Source organism: Tauraco erythrolophus, chromosome 9 (genome assembly GCF_009769465.1).
Source record: "Tauraco erythrolophus isolate bTauEry1 chromosome 9, bTauEry1.pri, whole genome shotgun sequence".
NCBI lineage: Eukaryota > Metazoa > Chordata > Aves > Musophagiformes > Musophagidae > Tauraco > Tauraco erythrolophus.
Window position 1 is genome coordinate 12,058,991 of NC_141473.1, and position 21,259 is coordinate 12,080,249.

The 21,259-nt window shown below is 39.1% G+C and overlaps 1 protein-coding gene across 1 annotated transcript in view; it reads right to left on the reverse strand.

Annotated features, from left to right (window-relative positions):
• Nucleotides 1–7,973, reverse strand: part of ADD3 (adducin 3) — a 66,076-nt gene extending 58,103 nt beyond the window's left edge. The window contains exon 1 of the mRNA XM_086617032.1: nucleotides 7,946–7,973. The gene's annotated coding sequence lies outside the window, so the exon portion shown is untranslated. The remainder of the gene's footprint in view (nucleotides 1–7,945) is intronic.
• Nucleotides 7,974–21,259: the final 13,286 nt, after the last annotated feature.

The following is a 21,259-nucleotide window of genomic DNA, read 5'->3' on the forward strand; positions in this document are numbered from 1 at the left end:
TCCAACTCCGCAATCGGAAGGGGAGGAAAGAAGAGACCCAATTAACTGCACATTCACTATAAGGGTAACGACCACCTATTTGAAATAAACACGTGCACTTTTCTCAAAACATGAGGTAAACAATATAGGTACGTACGTTTAACAATCCTGTGGCTTTTATTTATTTCAAATCACACATACCAACTTGCCTGTACAGACCTGCTGGTCTGTGGTACCCTGACTATTTCTGGAATGCCTTTAATATCGAAATTGTGTTTGCCTATTTTCCTGCCTCTGATCCTGAGTAATAGATCACAGTTGCCAGATCAGTGCTGTCACATGCAGTTACCTTAAGATCTCTCAGGCAAACATTATCTACTCCTGGAAATCTGGTAGGTTTTGGGTTTGTGGGAGGTTTTTTTGGAGGTTCTAAAAAAAAAAAAAAAAAAAAAAAATCAATAGGGAAAAAAAAAATCTCCTCTACCAACATTTCAATTTCAGAGTAATTCTCAAAATATCACCTGCGGAGTGAAGTTTCTGCATGAAAATCTCTCAGGAGAGTCCACTTGGATACAAAAGACTTTACTTTCATTTTTCACCTTATCTTCTCTGAGCACTTCTTTTACACTTCAGTCATCCATCAGCTCTCCAGTCTGTCTGGCAGTACTTCCATTTCTGATGTACTTGAAATGATTCAATTTAAATGATTTATTGTAGGCTCTCATATCTGTAGCAAATTGTTTCTCAGAATATCTTTTGGCCAGACTTCTTATACTTTAAAATTTAATTTGCAAGACTTTTTTTTTTTCTCCTTTCTATTTTCTTTGGACACAACTTTAACTTTTGAAATATGTCTCCTTATTTCTAAGAGATTCCTTAACTCTGCTATAAAATTCTCCTTGCCTCTTAAAAAGTAGCAACAAAACAAATTGTAAGTCTTTGATAGGTGGTATATATTTTATCCAACTTTTAATTCAGATTATGAAGAATTGCTTTGCTACCTGCAAACTTCAACTTCCGTATAACAATCATTCTCACTTTTATGACCGGCAAAGGCAAACGCTGGCATAGGAACTGCAGTGATCAGTTCCCTGGTTCGGATGTTACCACTGAAATTTCCATTCAACCATGTAAACATAATCACAATTTAAGCTTCCACTTATTGGGAGCCAGGTAAGAACCAGCTTTGCTATCCCAGACCCTGTATGCCAATGTACTGAAAGTGACACTGATGCTTTCTGAAGACACTGCCTTCTACAGGCTCGAGACCAATATCAACAGGCTTCCTCCTTTGAAAACATTCATGATGTTTTCATCATGAAATGTATCCTCCTTCTGTATATTCACAGTAGCAGGTTAGTGCTCCAAACATCAAGGTAATTTGTTCAATGTATCATAATCAAGATCAGAACTCTTGTGAGTTTATAATATGCTTCATAATACCTTGTGTTTCTTTCTTAAGGAACACATTCAAAGACTGCAAACAGAAAGCAAACAAATGGTTTTGTTTTGTTGTTGTTAAATTGTAATATTTGGAGGCTTGACTGCTTTAGCTTATTAGAAGAAGTTACAGCCTATGTCAAGTACAAATGGCCTACTGCCATCCTTACAATTCAAGATGGTTAGCTGAGAATAAACAGACTTGAATAAGCAATGATCAGCCACTGGTTTGTGTACTTGTACTACTGTTAATCCAGAAAGATGGATAAATTGAACTTAAGAGAACTAATTACAGGTACTTCAATTACTTATATAGACAAGCTTCAAAGTGAACCATCTGATGTGAAACCTGACATCTCCCTCTATGTTGAGGTGCAGACAGTGGGCAACAGCAGCAACTGTTCACCACTGAAAACTGCTCCCTAAGGCAGACAGAGCATAAAGAAACCAGACTCACATGCCGTGCTAGAGATCCCCTTCTCGACCAAGACGCCTCTCAGCCTGAAGACAACACAACACAAATCACGTTTCCCAGCTGATAACCAGCAGACTGTAGTGTTGGAAAGTCTCACTTAACAGCACAAGCCCTTTAGAAGGAACAGAATTAAGAGGGCGTCAGCTGCAAATAACTCGACTGACATTGGTTCAACCTGACATGCCAAGGTACACAACTAAGCCAGATCTGAAAACTAGTTCCATGTTTAACAGAGTCTTTTCTTTGACAAGCCAGTAGTCATTAGCAGACAGAGAAAACCCTCATGTTATTATAACCTGAACTGTTAAGAAGTAAATCCAGCTTCAGCAGAGAGGAAACAAAAAGCTGCATGTTTATTAAACTGACTTTCTAAATATCAACATTTGCTAAGGAGGTCATGATTACTGAATACAGTTCCATGAGTGAAGGGGAAAAAGAATAATCCTAAAACCACAGGCTGTTGTTGAAATTATTAAATCAATATTGAGTGGAAGAGACTTTTAAGACTTATAACAACTTTGGAAAAAGTTCAATTTTTAAACACTTATTCTTCATTCACTCCACTCGGCTTATGAATAAAGCCAAACCAGACCAGGCCAGATAAAACCCCAACAATCTCCACTGTAAAGTCATACTGATGAGCTGATAAACATCTAGTTACATTTTTCATGCTCACTTAAATGCTTATTCAGCAATTTTAAGCCATCAAACATGGACTTTCTCCTAAGCTAAGAAGGAATTAAAAAAATTAAGTACAATGTGGTAGAGATAGGGTGACACATTTAAACCCATTTTTTAATAGTTATAATGCCAGCAAAATAGAATGATTTTGCATTTGGAAATAATATTTAATTTCCAGCTAGATCTGTTCTCTTGTTGCTATAAGCTTATTGATTTAAAAGATGCCAGTCTGCGATTTGAGTCAGCATTTTCAGCCTTAACTCCAGCATCACATAGAAAGAGCTGAAAATCAGATGACCATGTCACAAGCTACTGAATAATTATATTGATTCTTTTTTCCAGAGCTGCTCTTCATTAAATCATAATTAATAGGATTTGATAACACAGTCTGCTCTACTAACTTGTAACAGTCAGCTCGTGTCAACTGAAAAAGGACTAGTCTTTTCTTTGGTGAACTCCAGAGCTCCAGCACTTCTCTTCCATGCTCGGCAGCACCCACTCCTTACAATTCCTTCTGTAGATGCCTGCCAAGCTCCTCTGACCTCTGCTGCAATCAGAGACTTCACATGAATGCTGTCCTCTTCCTCCTCCTGCTTCACATGAAACTGCTTTATCACACAGACTGAGGAATTTGACAGGGAACGAGATATAGAAACTTATCTGCTGCCAGCAAACTGCTTCCATGATAGGGGCATCGGAAAGTGAAAACGGCGAAGAATAATCCCACACTCTTCAACATGTTCCAGGCACTTGTGGGAGAGGAAAAAGGGAAAAAAAAAAAGCAACCAAAAAACAGAGCAGCACCAACAAGTCAGGATTTTAACATAATGAAAATAATGCCTTCAAAAGATACGCTGGTTGGGAAAGCCTGAATGGCTTTTTCTTAAACCAAACCCAGAGTTATTATCTACAGAAATTCTGCACAAACCCAAGGATCAGCAGGATGCCTGAAGAACCAGGATCTTCGCTTCAAGCGTCCTATTCACATTTTAAAAGGCTGCATGAGTTTGGATAAGCCTTCCTTACTGCTGTGGATCACAGAAGTAGCAGCAATTCTGAAAGTATCCTAGGGTAATGTTTTCCCCTCTTTACTTTCAAAGCTTCCTGATCCTCCACTACTAAGCTCTCCCCTTACAGCTTTCCATCACAGTGAGAGAAGCAGTGCAAGTGCTCAAGCTTAGTCTGATCATGCCAGAGAAACTTTGGGTTTAGCTCTTTTGAGACAAAACAGTCATCGCCTTGGTGCTGAGGATACAGAGAGCCAGGTTCTATTTTGTAATGGCAATCTATACTGAAAATTACAGAGTTTTTAAAATAATAATTAAAACCAAAACACAATAAACGACCACACAAGCCTTTCACATGGATAATAAAGCAACAGGAGCTACACATGATGCAAATGCTTTTTCAGGAGAAAGGCAACAACTGTAGAAACATTGAACAGGATCTCCTTTTGTCTTTTTTTGTATTTTCTTTGATTACTTTAGCTTGCACAATATATATTCCACATTGTATTTCATTTGTTTATGAGTATCTGGGCAGAGCTCCAGTGGTTTGATGCAACTGGCCACAGTGAACAGCTCAGTCCAGCACGAGCACCACCACCAGCAGGGAAAGCTGGAGAGGTGGAAGAGAGAGAGCACCACTGTCACAGCTGGTACAGGACAGGATTGAGACCCACCAAACAAACAGGAACTGAGTTCCAGAAACTTTCTTCACCTCAACAGGAAAGAAAAAGTCCAACAAATGAAGGACTCCAGAAAAATGTAATCACCTTCATGATTAACGTAGTTATCTTTTTCCAATCTGAATGGGAAAAATGAAGAGCGCAAATGCAGTATGCACAAATACTACCATCTGCAGCTAGAAATACTTAGCAGGAAGATTAAGTCAAAGACTCAGACTTTTCTGCGTTGAACCTTCCCGTGCTAGGAACATAAAAAGCTTCAAACTGCTCCACTGCAGAGAACGAAGTAACAGATCATATGATTTTATTAAATGTGCACAAGTCCAACTGTGTGTTTAATTTTGTTTTTGTCATCAGACTGCAAGACCAACTTCTTTTTACAAATATTTACTTGAAATGGGCATTTAAGGCAGAAACACACTTGTATCACATTCTTCTTCATCATTCATTCAGACAGGATTACGTAGAGTCACTGACATTTGAAGAGCCTCACTTGGGCAAATTAAATGGCACCAATTTAAAAACTGACCAAAATAAGAAAGTTCACCCTAACCCTGGGGCTCAGAGGGTACAAAGTCACATTTAACAGGAGGATCCCAGGCCTTTAGGATGCTAAAGTATGGTTCCGTCAGGGCTGGTAACTCACAGAAGACAGAGAATATAATTTTTCCACGTTTGTATGAAATGCTATATATCCAGGAGTAAACACTTATTAAACAGTTTCCATTGCTCAAGCCTAGGAAGAGTGTTCCTAAATTGATTTCATATCAGAGAAAGGCATTAAAAAGAACATTTTTAAAAAAATCAACTTTACAAACTTGCTGAATCTTAAAATAGATTTTTGTGAGATGGTTTCAGAAAATGGCCCCAACAAGCCCCTTGAATGTTTTAACAGTTCAAGGTCTGAGCCCTCCTCACATGAACCATGTGGGACGACAGAAGCTGAAGGGAGTGCAGCTTGCCCAACAACTAAGAGCCAACACTGAATTTTATTTAACCAGCTTAAATGGTTGGGAGTAATGCTGCCAGTCTCTCTGCATTTCAGGGAGAGTTTCAGGGTTTTATTACTATTTTTTAAGAAAAATCAATTCAGGTGATAAATTTGAACACAGATTCAGATTAATCTTCCATCTTGCTGTATTATTGTAGCATTTTCTTTTAGACTGTTCCTTAGGCAGAGCAGGAAGTAAAAAGGCAGTCGTTTTACCATGTTGTCCCATCGTTATAACACGATGCACCAGATTGGAGTTATTGAATAAGCTCATAAACCCCCAGGTTACATTCTTCATCTGCAGCCTTGCCTTTCAAGTGAGCTCCACTCTTATTAAAAGGACCAGAAGCTGTCCTCAGGCATACCCTGTCTTTGAAGATGAAGCCCCAGTAACATTTTATGGAAAACACCTCTCAGTTTGTACCTTCGCCAAACTGTGCAGCACGTTTAAGTAATTATGCAAGACAATGGATTTTGATTCCAGGCTCCCCTTACTCAGTCTCAAATTTTAAAGATAATATTTTTCTTTCTGCTAAGGCACTCCTGAAATAAATGTTCCAAACAGTGATGATCCAAAGGCATTAAAGCAAAAAGTTACAGCTTAAACAGCGTGACACAGATTATGAGTCAAAAAACTCTTTCCATATGGAAAAAAAAAATCTAAATTTTGACATTTCTTTTAAATATGCGTTAATAAGAAAGACAGTAGTGGATTTTGACTGCTTCAGACAGAAGAGAATCAAAATTCTTGGGATATATTAGACAAAAGAGTAATTGCAAAGAAGGAAGAACAATCCTACAGTTTTTTAAAGCTTAACGATTAACAGTGTTTTCTCAAATGGCTGGGAAAGTTTGCAGTTCAGAGCCAGCCACATGTTACTTATCAATGCTTCAAATGCAGGGTGAGTAAGAAAGACCATGTCTGGTTCCTTTTGCAATAGGGAAAAATCTCTTTTGAAGTCTCTCTGAGGGGAAGAAAAGTGTCAGGAAAAGGATCTGACAGGTTTTGCACAGTGAGGGGCAAAAAGACGTCTGGAGTAAAATCTCTTGTCTAAATTGGGCAAAGAGATAGAAACCTCTCCTTCAGCACTGGAGACGCCAGATAAAAAGTCTGAAACTCCCCTTGTATCTTTTTTCCAGCCACACATGAATTCCTTTTTACGCTTTTTGCCAGCTTCTCATTTTACCAGGAGCCTGCAGGAGAGGCCAGTCCAGCATGGAAGGGAACATAACCACACTGGGGCTCCACATGCAGCAGAGAGTCTCCCAAATTTCTAGGAAAACAATTTGCATTTTAAATACCCCAAACATCACATAAGACCTCAATTTAAAGGTGGTAGTGATCACCTGAACAATCTTAAAGCAAAGTCAAAAGACTACGAAATTACTCTGTTTCTTGAAATGAAAGCCACTATCGATGAATGTTTCATCACTGCCAATACTGTTGCTTTGCACTGGGACAGAATTTCTCTCCTGTATTTTCAATTCTGTGCAAAAATATAACCTGAGAATTTCTGCACTGCTTGTATTGTAAGCATAATCATCCACCAGCAGGTCAAGAACTAGACAGATTTCATTTTTACCAGCACTGTTAAGTTGCTCTGCCCTTTCTTTTAAATTTCCACGCTTTTCAAGACACCAATCAAAAAGAAAACATCCATTACTTTTTTCCTCAGTCACAAAGATAATACAAATGCATGACATAACTGGTTTCTAAAAGCTATATTAAAAGGAGAAATTTGAGATTACTTCTATATAAACTGTACTCTTATCTGGAGCAAACTGCTTTTGCATGCGTTGCATGAGCAACCTGCACAGCTAAACATATGCAAACTTCACATTAACTTCTCAGCAGAGCAGAAAGCTCCAGAGTTCACCACGTCATCACTCACAAGTAACAATTTCACGCACTCTTAGTGGAAGAAGGCAGCTCAGCACCATTCAATTTGAAGTGTACAGAAGTATGCAGTAAGCTTTTGTTAACAAAAGCCATTGTCTTCACATTCTTATAAAGCGACAACGCTTTGACTCCCTCCTTGCTTCTGCCTCATAACGTTGCAATTACAAGGTATGCGTAGCATTTCACAGATAATATTTCACAGCAAATAAAGAACGAAAACTTTCTCCAGCTCAGAAAAATTCCCCAAAAAGAATCCTAGCCAGGTGTTAGCAACAGGATTCTTTTAATACAGTGTTTTTAGTTACATAACAGGCATGAAAATGTAAGTTGTAACGTAAAGTAACATCCACCCCACTGTGGCTGGAACTTGTGGGACACCTCAGTATCCTCACACATAAGAAGTCCTATTTATTATGCAGTATTGTTCAGACTCTTGCACACATACCAAAGCTCAGGTACAATTTCATCCCATAAAAGTATTTTGCACAACATTAATCATAGAATCATAGAATGGTTAGGGTTGGAAGGGACCTTAAAGATCATCTAGTTCCAACCCCCCTGCCATGGGCAGAGAAATCCTCCACTTCATCAAGTTGCCCAAAGCCTCATCCAACCTGGCCTTGAACATTTTGAGATTAAAGTTATTGTGGGGGTTTTTGTCTGTGCTTTTTAATAAAATCCCTTTAAAGTGGTAGTTTGCTGATTCAGTCCCCCTCCTGCCCCTTATGTCACTACACTAAATGACGAGCAAGAACACAGCCAAGAATTCAGAGAATAAACTGTTTTAGGTACCTTGATTTTTTCCACAGCTCTCCTTGCTCTAGTAACGTAGATGACCTGTAAAACAGAAGAAAAGATTACTGACTCTTGGTACGCTCTCCAGTATTACTGGAATATACTGTACACTTAAGAAAGCATTAACACAACGTTTAGTTTCTTCAACTCTTTTTCAGAATATTTCATTGAATTACATTTTGCTATCACATAACGTGTTTTTCAAACTAAAAAAATCTCAAAGGGAAGTCTCATTTAAGAGTGCCTAGTTGGGAATCTGGCCATTTTGCTTCATGCACACTGGGTTACAAACCAGAAAGTAAAATCCAGCCTACCTGCTGCATTTTTAAAATAAAGCATAACAGCCACAATCCACAATTGCTTTTCCAGTCCAGCAGAAGCTAAACTCCAGAGCAGCCACTACGCTGCCAAGTGGGCAGGCTCTAGTTGGCTGTGGAGCCAGGGAAAGGAACACAATACCACTCTTTGAGGGCTGACAACTGCTGGTATACAAAGTTCATAAGGAAACAACCGCCTTGCTCTGACCCTTTCCCACCACGGAGCAGCTATGGGTTTTCCTCTTGCCTTCATCTTCTAACATGAAAGTAAAATGAGTTACTAAAATAGCAATTGTTTATTTCTATCATCTTTTGTCTTCTCAGTCTTTGAGCACAAATTATCTTCAATCAAACCTGACAAATCTGCTTCCACCATCTTCCCTTTTCCCTTAACCACTCCTTCAAGGAAAAGCAGTTATTTCCTGGGAGATGGGGGCCAGACTCCTTGATTTCATATATGCACATAAAACATATGCTACATTTTCTCTTTTAAGATCTATACATTGCAAATTAGACATTTTATGCATTGTGAAAACACTAAGCTCAGCCTACCATCAGGCACAGGCAGTACTTCTCACCAACCTGTTACCTATTTTTATTCATCAGGTTGTAAGAGTCTTTTTGATCCATCACCAGCTTTTCCTTGCTACTCTTTCACAACTTCAATATGGTATCCTCAAGCATTACTGTTAAGGTCTTCTCCGTATATTGTACTACAAATACTTCACCAGTTTCAATATTTCAGCATGCTGGCTATCCCACTCCCCAGCATCATTGAAGGTTGGATTATTCAATGCAATGTTCTCTACGATTTTCGGCAGTAAAGAACTGACTAGCAAAAATACAGCGTGCACAAAAAGGCGGCAAGCAGAATTATACAAAATTAATATAAGACATTATTGTCAGAAGATACTGTGAAGCAAAGCCAAAACTTTCAAGAGAACCATGGTTAAAACAAGATGTTATTGCATGTATGCTCAAATCGCGTATTTTCCCTCAATTACTTTGTTACAGAAAGTCAGTTCCTTGCTCACTTGTAAAAATAAATGTTGCCATAAATATGGCATTATTTTCAGCAAGTTTGTAGTTAGGAATGGACAATGTACTTATACTCCGTATTAATACAGGTAAACAGCCACAAAACTATTTCATCTACTTTTAGTCCTGACAGGAATACAGATTTAGGGGACAGAATCAATTCTAGTCAGGTGCTCTGCATGGGGCTTGGACATATTTGCTCATTTTGCTGTCCTGCCAACTGCCCCCTGGAAGAGCACGCAAAGCGATGGCAGTGACCAGGGAGAGACAAGGAAGAGTATTGGCATCAAAATGTCATGTTAAAGCAAGAGGCCTCCAGAGCGTCAGGAATGTGAACACTTTAACGTGACTGTTTATTCCTGGCACGAGTACGGTTTATTTTTCATCTACTTCACACTGCTAGTGATAAGGGAATGCTATTCCTATGCAAGTTCCTGATATGTTATTTTAAGCGCAGCACTCACCCGCAGGAAGAGATCCCATCTTGCGGGCTAGCAGCTACTGTTTCTAGAGGGCATTGATGGACCACTCTGACACGAAAATTTATTCTTCTTCCCAATTTAGCCAGCTCTCGGTCCAACAGCACTGGTTGGCAGAAGGCAGAGGTGCCCATTTACAATGGTGTTTAAGGCTGCCTTAGCCCCCCAAGTTGCACAGCACCCCTCCCTTTGATGAAAGCCAGCGTAGCCCCAGGTAAGCGATGGCCAGCTTGCTTCAGCTCTCAGCTAAGGAGGCAGCGGGGGAAACAGACGAAGCCAGGAACCGTGACACTTCCAACATCATAGTCTGTTGAGCAGATTTTCTTCTGACCTTTGTCACAAGCTCTTTGCTACAATCCCTTTATTCTTTACGTTCCCTCTCGCTATCACTCAATGCACTTTGACAAGCTCTTCCTCCCTCTCCGATTTAAAACTCTCATTATTAAGAAAACCCCAAACAAAACACACAACAAAAACCCCTCGACAATTGTAAAACTACTATGATATTTGGTGCCCTGACCTAAATCACTTTGCTTAATCTGTTGGGGGTCTTTTCATCCCATGCTACCCACTCTTTGAGTACGGGCAAGAAACTTTCACATAGGCCCTGGACAGCAGTTGCCATCACTGCGCTTAGCACTGTTCAGGCCATGTTCTCAGCTCTCGTTCATTACCTGAATGCCTTTACAGCCAATATAAAATTATACATCCAGTAACGATGATGTAGATCATATCAAGAATGGAAAAAAAGAAAATCTGAAAAGGAATAACAGTCACATAGTAAAGAACCAACTCAAAGCCAGCTATCAGATCAGGGAAAACAATAACTGAGACATTCTTGGATGAACAAATTAGGAAGAGAGACGGATTTTAACTCAAGATATGACAGCAGTAAAACAAACATTGAATATGAGCAGCTTCAAAAAAATTTGGAATAAATCTGAATTCATGCATATGTCAGAAATCAGACATATTACACAAATCCTAACAGGATATTGAAAATGCAAGTACAAATTAAATGTTAAATGAGGACTTCAGCCCGTAGGACAAAGGGATTTGTGTGTCAGATACCATTTCTCTTCTTGGGAATTGGTTATTTCAGAGCTATCCCTCCCATGCTCAGAGAAGCAACATTTTAGCGCTGCATCCAGAAACTATGAGTAATCACAATGATGGATAGTCAAGGAACTGATGGGATATCCCAAAGAAACACTCCCTGGGATGAGAATATAATCATCTTTAACTACTTGTATTATAATGGCTGATCAGTATATATAAGGAAAACACACTTCTGGTTTGAATCCAAACCTCGAGTATAAAAAGCAAAGCCCTAGTAAATATTTGAGAGAATTTTGAGTTCGAAACTGAAGAGCTGGCAACTAATTTCTTTCTTTAACAAACAAAACCATCAAAAGATTGCGCAACTCTAAGAGCCCTTAAGGAAACAATTGGGAATTTTTCATAACATGGTATTTCCTTATACCACTGACCACAGGAATGCAAACAGTTCCACCAAACGGAGATTTCTTCATTGGAAACAACTGACAATCTAACCATATTTCCATCTTTTCCACTCTCTGCGCTCAGCATACAAAATAGATGATATAATAGGACACAGAAGCGTCATACCAGGGCCACAAGGTGTATTTACTACAACTCAGCATCTGAGACACTTATTACTCACGGTCTACCAGCCTTCAGACCTGCATGAGGAGACCAAGTATGAGAGATGTCCCAAGGGAAGGCAAGACAAGCCTTACAAAGGGACTTAATTTTCTTGACAGCTAATTAACAAGTCACTATCATGGAGAAAGCAATTTACACCCTGTGCCGAGCTTCATGCTGCAAAGAGAGAAAAAGAGAAGGAATGAACATAAGCAACAGTAAAACCAGAGAGTATCATCAGAATTCAGGAAGGCACCAGGGATGCTAAAAAGTACTAATCATCGGCACCCTGACAAATATCTGTCATTGCAAATTTGCAACTCAATTAAGCCAAGATTTTAATCAGGGCTACAACTGTACTTAATTCTTTCCATTGCAGCTGAAGGAAAGCAAGGGGAACAGGTCATAAAAACAGAAGAACACTGAAATGTGCTACAAAGAGACCAAATTGTTTTCAGAAGAAAAAACAAACAAAACAAAACAAACAAAACCCATGAAAGGCAAAGCTTTATGGAGTTAGTGTGCCAAATAAGTCCAGAATTTTGGAGGGCAGAGAAGACAGACAACATCTTAACTTCAGATAGAGACGTTAAAAGACTTTGCTTATGTGGGAGGGTGTTTAAAATCTATGGCAGAAGGATTATTACCCTGGTAGTCAAGGAAACCACTCTTACAATTACAAGACTTCAAATGTTGGAATTCCCCTTTTAGGAGAGAACATGGAAAAATCCTCCATGCTCTTCAAAAAGAAAAATGGGATATGGTTCTGGTGTCACATGTGCGGACTAACAGGGCCACAAAGCTTTGACAACAAACTCATCGCAACGGCACCACGGAAGAAGAGGTCGTCATAAACAAAATGTGTCTATACTGTACTTTAATCTTCTGAGATGATAAATGATAAAGTAGCCATTGCAAGTCTCCCATAATATTTTCACATCCAAAACCATTTACCAGAAGTTACTGGACAGGAAGCTGAAGAATTCCAGCCAGGCTTTATTTGAACTATTGCATCTCTGTATCTTCTTTCGAAAAGATGCACACTGAACTGTCAAGGTGTTGAGCTTTCATCACAGCACACTCTTGGTCTTGAAGAATTTAACTTTTCTAAAGTTACAAACATATGAACCCTTCTCCTTTTCAGATGATGCTGAAGATTTAAACATAAAGTATACAAAGAAGCAGCTTGGTTTAATTACAAACAGTACAGCAAAAATTATTTTTCCAGTTATTATCTTAACTAGACAACCAAAAAAACATATCAGCTGATATGCCAAAGTCTGTGCTCAGATTTAGAAGATGACTCAAAAACTATTTTTTAATTTTTATCACTGTCAGTGTCCTATAGTAAAACATCCACCAAAAGCTTTTCAATTTAATCTTACTGGTGATGCTACAGAGAACCACCCAAGCTCTGCAGACTGTAAGGCAAGGCAGCACTTAGAGCACACCACACGTTTCCACAGTTAGAACATCGTAAGATCAAGCTCTGCAAGAAACAATTTGCTGGTTTTCATTAAAACATACAGTCCATTTTTATCTTTTCCTACAGTCGCTGCACCAAGACGCATGTTCAGAATGGCAAGAAACTACTCCACAGGTGAAGCCTACGTAACATTCATAGTCAAGCTGAATTGGCACTACAATCAGTGCAAGTTGGTGTTGATAAGAAAGCAGAGCTTGATTTCAGAAAAATGTTACAGATCAAAGCTATTGAAGACTACCTGAAAAGCTTTAATTAGTACTTCTGGCTAAACTAAATACATATGAAAATGAAAATGCTAATTCACACAATTTATAATAATAATTGTTTTTCTGTTTTACCGTTGTCATCTGATAAATCTCGCTGTTAAAGGCTCAATGCTCAATAATTCAGTGTTGTAAAGAATACAGCTGCTGTCTGGTATCTGCTCTAATTACTAACCGTTTCTGAGCAAGACTGTAAAAATAGTTTCAGATGGAGCATTTTAAGTAATGCATTATTAAATTTTCACATAAACACAGTCCCAGTAGTGGGAAATGGCCTGTCCTGGTTTTGACTGGGACAGAGTTAGTTTTCTTTTTTAGCAGCTAGAAGAGTTCTGTGTTTTGGATTAAGTATGGGATTTGTTACCAGAAGAATGTTGATAGCGCATTGATGTTTATAGCTGGTACCGAGACATCAAGGACCTTTCAGCTTCCCGTGTTTTGCCAGTGTACAGGAGCACAACAGGCTGGGGGGGAGCATGGCTGGGAGAAAGGGCCCACAGCTCCTTTTACTATTTGAACTTAGACTCAAGATTGAGGGCCAAATCAAATGCAAGAAAATAATTTCAGCATTACATACTTCTGCTCCCCTTGCTCCCTTAAAATGAGGTGACATCCCTAGTGAGATCAGCATTAGTCAAGCTGTATTCATTCATATTTGTTAATATATTGCATCTCTTCCAGTGACAGTACTTCAAGCCAGACAAAATACAAGTGCTGACTGTGGCTTCAGAAAGCCTATCAAGGGGAGGTGGACAGTGCTCCTTTAGCTTTCATTATGAAAATGGAAAAGCATATGTTAAAGCTACACAATACATTTTAACAAAATAATTTTCAAGCTATGTCCAAGGTTTGGGTAATTGTGAACAAAAATATACCTAGCATTTTCCAGCTGCTATTTAATGCCCCTGAACTTGCATCCTAATCTTTTTTTCACCTTGACTTTTTTTGATGCACTCCACATATATTCTGGCATTCATACTCTTCAGAATTCAAACTGAAAGAAAAAAAAAAAAAATGTATCTTACATTCCTTTTTAAAAATAAAAGGAAACATGAAAGCCTTTCATGAGTCCTTTCTCACCTTTTGTTAGAACAGGCTTCCTGCTTTCTTCTTGTCCCTGAGACAAAAATCTCTTTCTCATTTTCTACCAGTCTTTCAGCGTCAACTCCAAATCATTCGCTTTTGCTGCAATCTCATTATTGTCATCAGGTTTCACCTACTAATGTGTCACACTCACTCCACATTTCAAAAGTTGCTCTCAGCTTGTCACTGGAAGCCATCCACTCCAACCAATCTTTCCTTGTGGTTGGCAGGATCCCACTCTCACCAATACATACCCATTCCAAAATGTCAAGACTGCCAACGGCTGTAAGAAATCCCACCTTCCACTCCATGCAGCTCCCTCCTTTCATGCGTCGCTCCTATTTCTGTGTTCAGTTTTCAGCACCATCCCCTGCACTTACAACACTTAATCTTTGGCCTGCTCCTCCTCCTCCATTGCCACGTGTGCTCTTGGTATGAGAACTGCCCACAAGCACTGCTTTGGCTACCCTCCTATAAATCATAAATAGACTAGTTTACCACTAGGAAATAGCTTTGCACCTATCTAGCCCTAGAGAATGTTTTTACATTTTTCATTGCCTCAAATTCGCAATTGGAAGCAACTTCTCAGTGCAGTTTGCAGACTGTCTATCTCCTACTCCACCCAAGACACCCACTATGGCATCAAAGCTTCAAGAAAGGAACGGGTACTTCAGGGAGCAAGACTTCTGCTCCCTGGAACTCCATCTTTCACACAAGGAAACAAGACCAACTTCCTAACTCACTCAGGTATGTGTATTTGATACATCATTCTCACTAGACTTTCATATAAAAAAAATAAACATTTGCAGTTATAGTGCTGGTATAGCGATAGAATCACAGAATCGTCTGGTTGGAAGAGACCTTCAAGATCATCGAGTCCAACCATTCACCCTGCACTGTCAGGGTCCCTAAACCATGTTGCTCAACACCAAATCCACACGATACTAGTCTAAGGATAAAAAGTAAGTCAAGTTTCATACGGAATGTTTTCATATTTTTTCATATAAAGTAACAATAAGATCTAGCCCGTCCTCACACTACATTTCAACTCAGAGCATGGTTTTTGCAAACTTTGTCACTCCACTCCTAAAAAATGTCCATTCAGCAAATTTTTACTAAGTGATGCTTGCTAACTTAATGCTTTGACTGCCTGAGCAGTCACTGATTCTTTTCCAACCTCATCCTTTCCCTTAATACTATGTTGTTTTTATTCCTACGCCATCAAATCTACAGCACCTATACACCTGCACTAGCATGCAGTTTTGCCTTTCAGCTACGAAGCTGAAGTGTTATTCCTATTCTACTTCAGCAACATTACTTCTGAGCACTTCCAGCAAGGTTACCAGCACTCTGCATCTCTTTCTAAGACTGTAAACTTGTCTCACAAAGTGCCTGAACATGAGAAGACAAGACAGAAACAAGGAGGAAGCCCTGCAGCTGAAGTTTTGAGGGGCTGAAGAAGATTTTTCCCACATTCCCAATAGCGATTGAGGCAATCAGCCCAGTCACATCAAGGCATGGCACAACCTCCCATGAGGAATCTCTGTGCCTGACAACAGATGATCAGAATGCTTTTCACAACATAAACTTCAAATGTATAGTACTATTTTCTTTGTTATTTATTTATGGGTAATGACACGGCTGGATTCAAGACGCTACTACTGCTGCAAAAGTAATAAAGATCAGTAAACATATAGATCTTTAAACATCTTTCATCAGCTACAAAGTACCACGCCCCTTCTTTACTAAAACAAGTTGTATTTTAACTTCATTGGTGAAAGAAAAACAGGATTTTATCAGTATTCTTCCTACTTTATTCTGATATTATAAACGGAAACTTTGCTTCTTCATATTCTTTAATTTAATCACTATCATCAAAGGCTCAATCCAGCTCTCAAATCTGAGAAAGAATAGAAACCAACTACACTTTTTTTTTAAAAAAAAAAACACACTCTGTATCTCACTTGTTCACTTTTGACTTCTACAAAAGCTTAATTCATCCAACCTCCACCCTAACCCCTGGGAGCATCTTGTACTTTCCAGCCATCTGGACTGTATTTACTTTACTGAGAAGAAAGTTAAATTTGTTCATGAACAAAGAAAATCTCCTTGCTATCTTCCTGTCTTGTCTGCACAGTTATTTGCTAAGTTCTTGTTTTCTTAAAAAAAATTATTGTGCCCTCTGGGGAGCGCTCAGTCTTCCTTGTGACCTTTACTAAGGTCATACAGCTTCTTCACTTACCATTTTCTAGTGCTGCCTTTTTTCTTTTTAAAAAAGTGAAAACTGAGGGGAAAAATAGTAATTTCACCTCTTCACAAAAGCCCTTAAAAACAGCATGAAAGTTCATGTATGATGGAGTCGGACAGTAGCAATTGTACCAAAGTGTTTATTTAGACAGCAAAAGTGGCAGTTTTGCAAATAAAATGAACTATTGCCAAACTAAGATCAGAGACAAATTTCAAAAGGAACATAGACAAATGTTTATTTTTGAAGTCAAACTCATTTTGATGGTGTCCCTCCCTCCTCTTTGTAGCTCACTGCTAGTTCAGAACTGCTGCACCTCTATTCCATCAAAACATCCGTGCTGTGACTTCCTTCCCAACACCTCAGACACAAGTGTGCTCAGGAAGACGTGCAGAAAAAGTGCAAACTGCAAAAGACAAGCAACTACCTCAAACTGGTTTTTAGTTTCAACCACATGTTCTTAAAACCCACCTGGTTTTATCTGAGCTGATGTATAACGTTTCCCTTTTAGTGCACTTTACAACCCTGTTTTCCAAGGCACACTATCTCTTTCGATCAAAGGTAATCAACGATAGCTTATCATTAAAAGCTATTTTGCAGCTTTACTCTGCTCCACTTGACACGCACCAGACACCTGCATCGAGTTTCAATGAAAGTCAGATTGACCCCTTGTTGCAGAGAAAATTAACGAAAGAGATGAGCAACACACAACATGCAGCTAACTTTTTAATAAGGAATTGAAGGTTCCCGATGCTTTGTGATGCTTGACCCAAACATCTGATCAATTCCAAAATTTAATTCAGTATAAGGAGCTAATTTAATACCTGTGATAAGGAGAAAATGCTAATGTAGAACTATACTGTAACATAGATCAGAAAACATGTACTAGAAGAAAATACCTTTCTAGAGGGATGGTTGCTTACAGAGGACTACCTGCTGTTGTTTATTTTGAAGTTGAACTCTGCATTTAATTCAAAGAAGTGACCCTTCAGAGGTGTAATGATTTTTGATGATCACATCAAGTATCTTCTTGACTCTTCAGTGGCTCTTCTGGAATTCCAAGGAGCAGAAGTCCAATTACAGACATGCAGGAGGCTGCACGCCACCACCTCAGTAAATTCATTAAAGCAGGAAATGCACAGTGTAGAGGTAGTAATGAATTAAAAATGTAATTGAACATGCCCATGTGAAAAATAAATACCATCACGTACAAAATAACGCAAAAGAGAGAGTTAAAGCTTTGCATAAAGCTCTGTGGCCACACAAATGCCTGGACCAGCATAGTTAAGAGAACAAACCCAGGGCAGAAACACTTCCCTTGACAACTTTTACCTCTTCTGCGTTTACATAATGAGGACTTGATGACACATTAACAAAATCAAACGTTCTTCTTGCTTGATTTCATAGTTGCCAGTTTCTAGACTGATTCAACATTATCCCTTCCTAGTTTTTCCTCCTCATCTCCAAAACCCACAAAGGACCATCGGTATGAACAAACACAGTTTGGCATCACAATTAGCTGAAGCATAGTAAAGACGCAACACATCACTGCTTTAGGGAAGCATTGCCAAATTATTTATCAGAAACAAAACCCCAGGAGATCTGTTAGCAGTTGAGCAATACCTTCACTAACAAGGACTTTTTCCCCCCTTTTATGTCATTTCAAGCTGTTGAAATTTGCCTTAGAATTTGTAATTTTTTTTTCTCTTAGAAGTGAAGGCATGGACAATAATCAATTAGGCAACTGAACTTCCTTTTCTTGAGACATAAGCTGAACGTTTCGTGCAAGTTACTAAAAATAAGTTTTACTTCCAGCAATGACAACTCTTTGCAGCTTAATCAAAGGAAGAGCAATCACAGCCTAATGGGCTCTGTTCTCTGAAGCATCTGAGTTGGAAACTGATCAGTAAGAGAAGATTCACTGCAGAGAAGAGAAGAATCTGCAAAGAAGTGAGGGACCAATATATTTGCACTTAGTGTGCATCAATTTGATTTTACATGTTTTTAACAGAGAGAACATGGATCAACTCGATTCTCTGTCTTGCAGCTATGGTATGAAATTAGTTTCTAAGGAAACAGGGCAGAATCAGAGGGAACAAAATTCCTGGGTTTGTGCTGCTTCTATAGCAAACACAGCACCAGCTGCAGAAGGTGCATGAAGCAAAATCCCTCCAAACTGATTCAGTTCCTTAATCTTGAGCATCCTGAACTACCAATTTAACTAGCAACCTCACTGGTGAGGCACACCCTTCCATTTGAGGAGGGAGAGCACAGAGGTGTAAGCAGGATGCACACCCGCTCCCCACCAGCACCAGCCTACTCCTCTCAACAACAGCGCAGGAAGAGACACTAAAAATAACCTCTAATACAGTTGGCACTTTTATATAGTCTGTTCGTTCATGCGTGCTGCAGTTCTTCTATGACTTCTTGAAAAAAAAAAAAAAAATCTGACTGCTCACATCTCGTGGTTCCTCTTACAGAGGGAAAACAAATTTTTAACCAGTGAGGCAGCAAGTATTTCTTTCCAAGAACTCAAAGGGAGTCAGGCAAAAGGTGCTGCTTTTCAGGAGGGGCTTCCACACCATGAAGCCCAAGCAGGTTTCCCTGCTCTGATGAGTACTGGACTTTGGGGTGGATCCCCCCAAGCCTCCCCACCAGCCGTGCTGATGGCACAGGGCTGCTTCAGATGCTCCTTTCCAAGCTGGTGCTATACCACACATGCAGGGATCACACTCAGGACGCGGACAGGCCCAAAGGGCAGCTACACTACGAGTTCCACACGATGAGGTCCTCCGGGCCAAAATAATGAGAATTCTTTGGAGAAATTAAAACTTCAGAGGTACGTGGTACACTTCTGAAACTCTGAAATTAAACATTCCTTCTACCAACCAGCCACACAACCCCCTGCTTAGCAATGGAGGTTGCATATGTGTGTGTCTGTAAGAGGCAAAACAAGTCTTGTTATCCATCATTCTCATGACACAGCGAGACAGTTTCTCTCTGAGTATACACAGGGTTTTAAAGGAAGAAAAGTTATCTTGAATTCACTTTTCAAAACATACCCAGGTCTTCCTTACATTCAATAAAATCTGGATTGTGAATTGAAAATAAAAATCTTTCTAAAGCACTTTCAATACAGGTGTTCAAGTGAGGCTAATTTCAGCTCCAGAGAGAACAGTCCTTGGTTTGCATAAGTGCTGCATCGGTTTAGGCAGGGACAATTCTTTTTGCACAACTGTCTACTTTTTGAAAGGAAAATGCCGATGTACATTGAAACATCAGTGTTAAGAATCTACTTCCGAAAGCATTTGCCTGAAGGCCAGCAGCCCAGAGATAACAGCCCAAGCTTGAAATCCCAAATACGTTACTGCAGGCCAGAATATTATTTCACTATGCTATTCCACTGCAGACTGTATGTCAATAACCATCTCTGTCTATAAATCAATGGAACCTATTTTTAGGCACACAGGCTTCAAAATAAATCTTTCTGACCAATCTCTCAAATTAATTATGCAAATGCTATATGAAAGCACATAGAACATTATTACTTCAAGTTTTTAAAACCCTTGCAGAAATACTCTGAAAGGAAAAGAAAGTAAATGCCTGATTATACACATTGAATAATCCAGATAATGGCCTGTCACATGCATCACTCTGAATGCAAACCAGAACGATGGTTTTAGCTGTAAACATAATGTGGAAACGTCAAATAACTTTGATCTCGTCTTTGACAAGAACACACTTCTTTAAGATACCATTCTGTATTCAATGGGATATATACATATTTAGCATTTCTTTCCTGTTGAGTTTCAAAGCCTTTCCTTACAAAACATATCCTATAAGACATTCCAATCCAGATGAATAATCCTATTTCCCCAAAGAAAAGAACACTGCTGCTTATTGCCTTGCTAAGAAACACTAGAAGTAACAATACTTTGTTTACCACATTATTGTCGTTCAAGCAAAGTGTGATTGATTTTGTATTCAAAATGTTCATAAACGAAGGCTGCACTCAGAAATTCCTGTGTTGAGGGGCAATTAGCGCTTCAGAGAGAGGAAGGCATGCCTGTAACTAACCTCCTAACGCCTGCTGTGGAAACGAGTCCCTAACATGCACTCCAGGCACGTTTAGCAGATAGGATTTTCTTCATTTCAGACTATATCTTTCTTGCAGAACAAGCAAACCATGCAGAAATCAAGAGACATATGAAAGGAAGGTCTAAAACTGAATAAGTAGAAGCAGATGAGAATGCCCAGGTGAGACATGCCATGTCTCTGTGCCTGGTACTAGAGAAACTCCTTACACCACTGCCCATGCTATAAAGCCAAATTTCAGCGTACGTGAAAACACGTTTCAAGACAATGTTATTAAGGGCAGATTAGGCTTCTAATGAGACAGTTCCACAACTTGAGAAATTCTGGCTATCAGTTGGAAAAGAACAAATAGAGAGTTTCAGTGGCTACATAATGAAAGTAGCTATTTCAGGTATAAATGCAACAAGAATGTCTACCTACCTATGCTGTCTTTGCTTCCCTCTTGCCCAGCTTTGATTTCTAAGACCTTGTGTCACTTACAGGTAAAACACAAGACACTAAATTTCACTTTGAGATTATACTAGTTTTAAGATATGAAGAAATTCTATAAAAATACCAATACAGGAAAACAAATGCACAACTTCTTAAATGGTAGATAACTGGAATAGATCTACCGGTCAGTCCAATGAAAATACTGCTG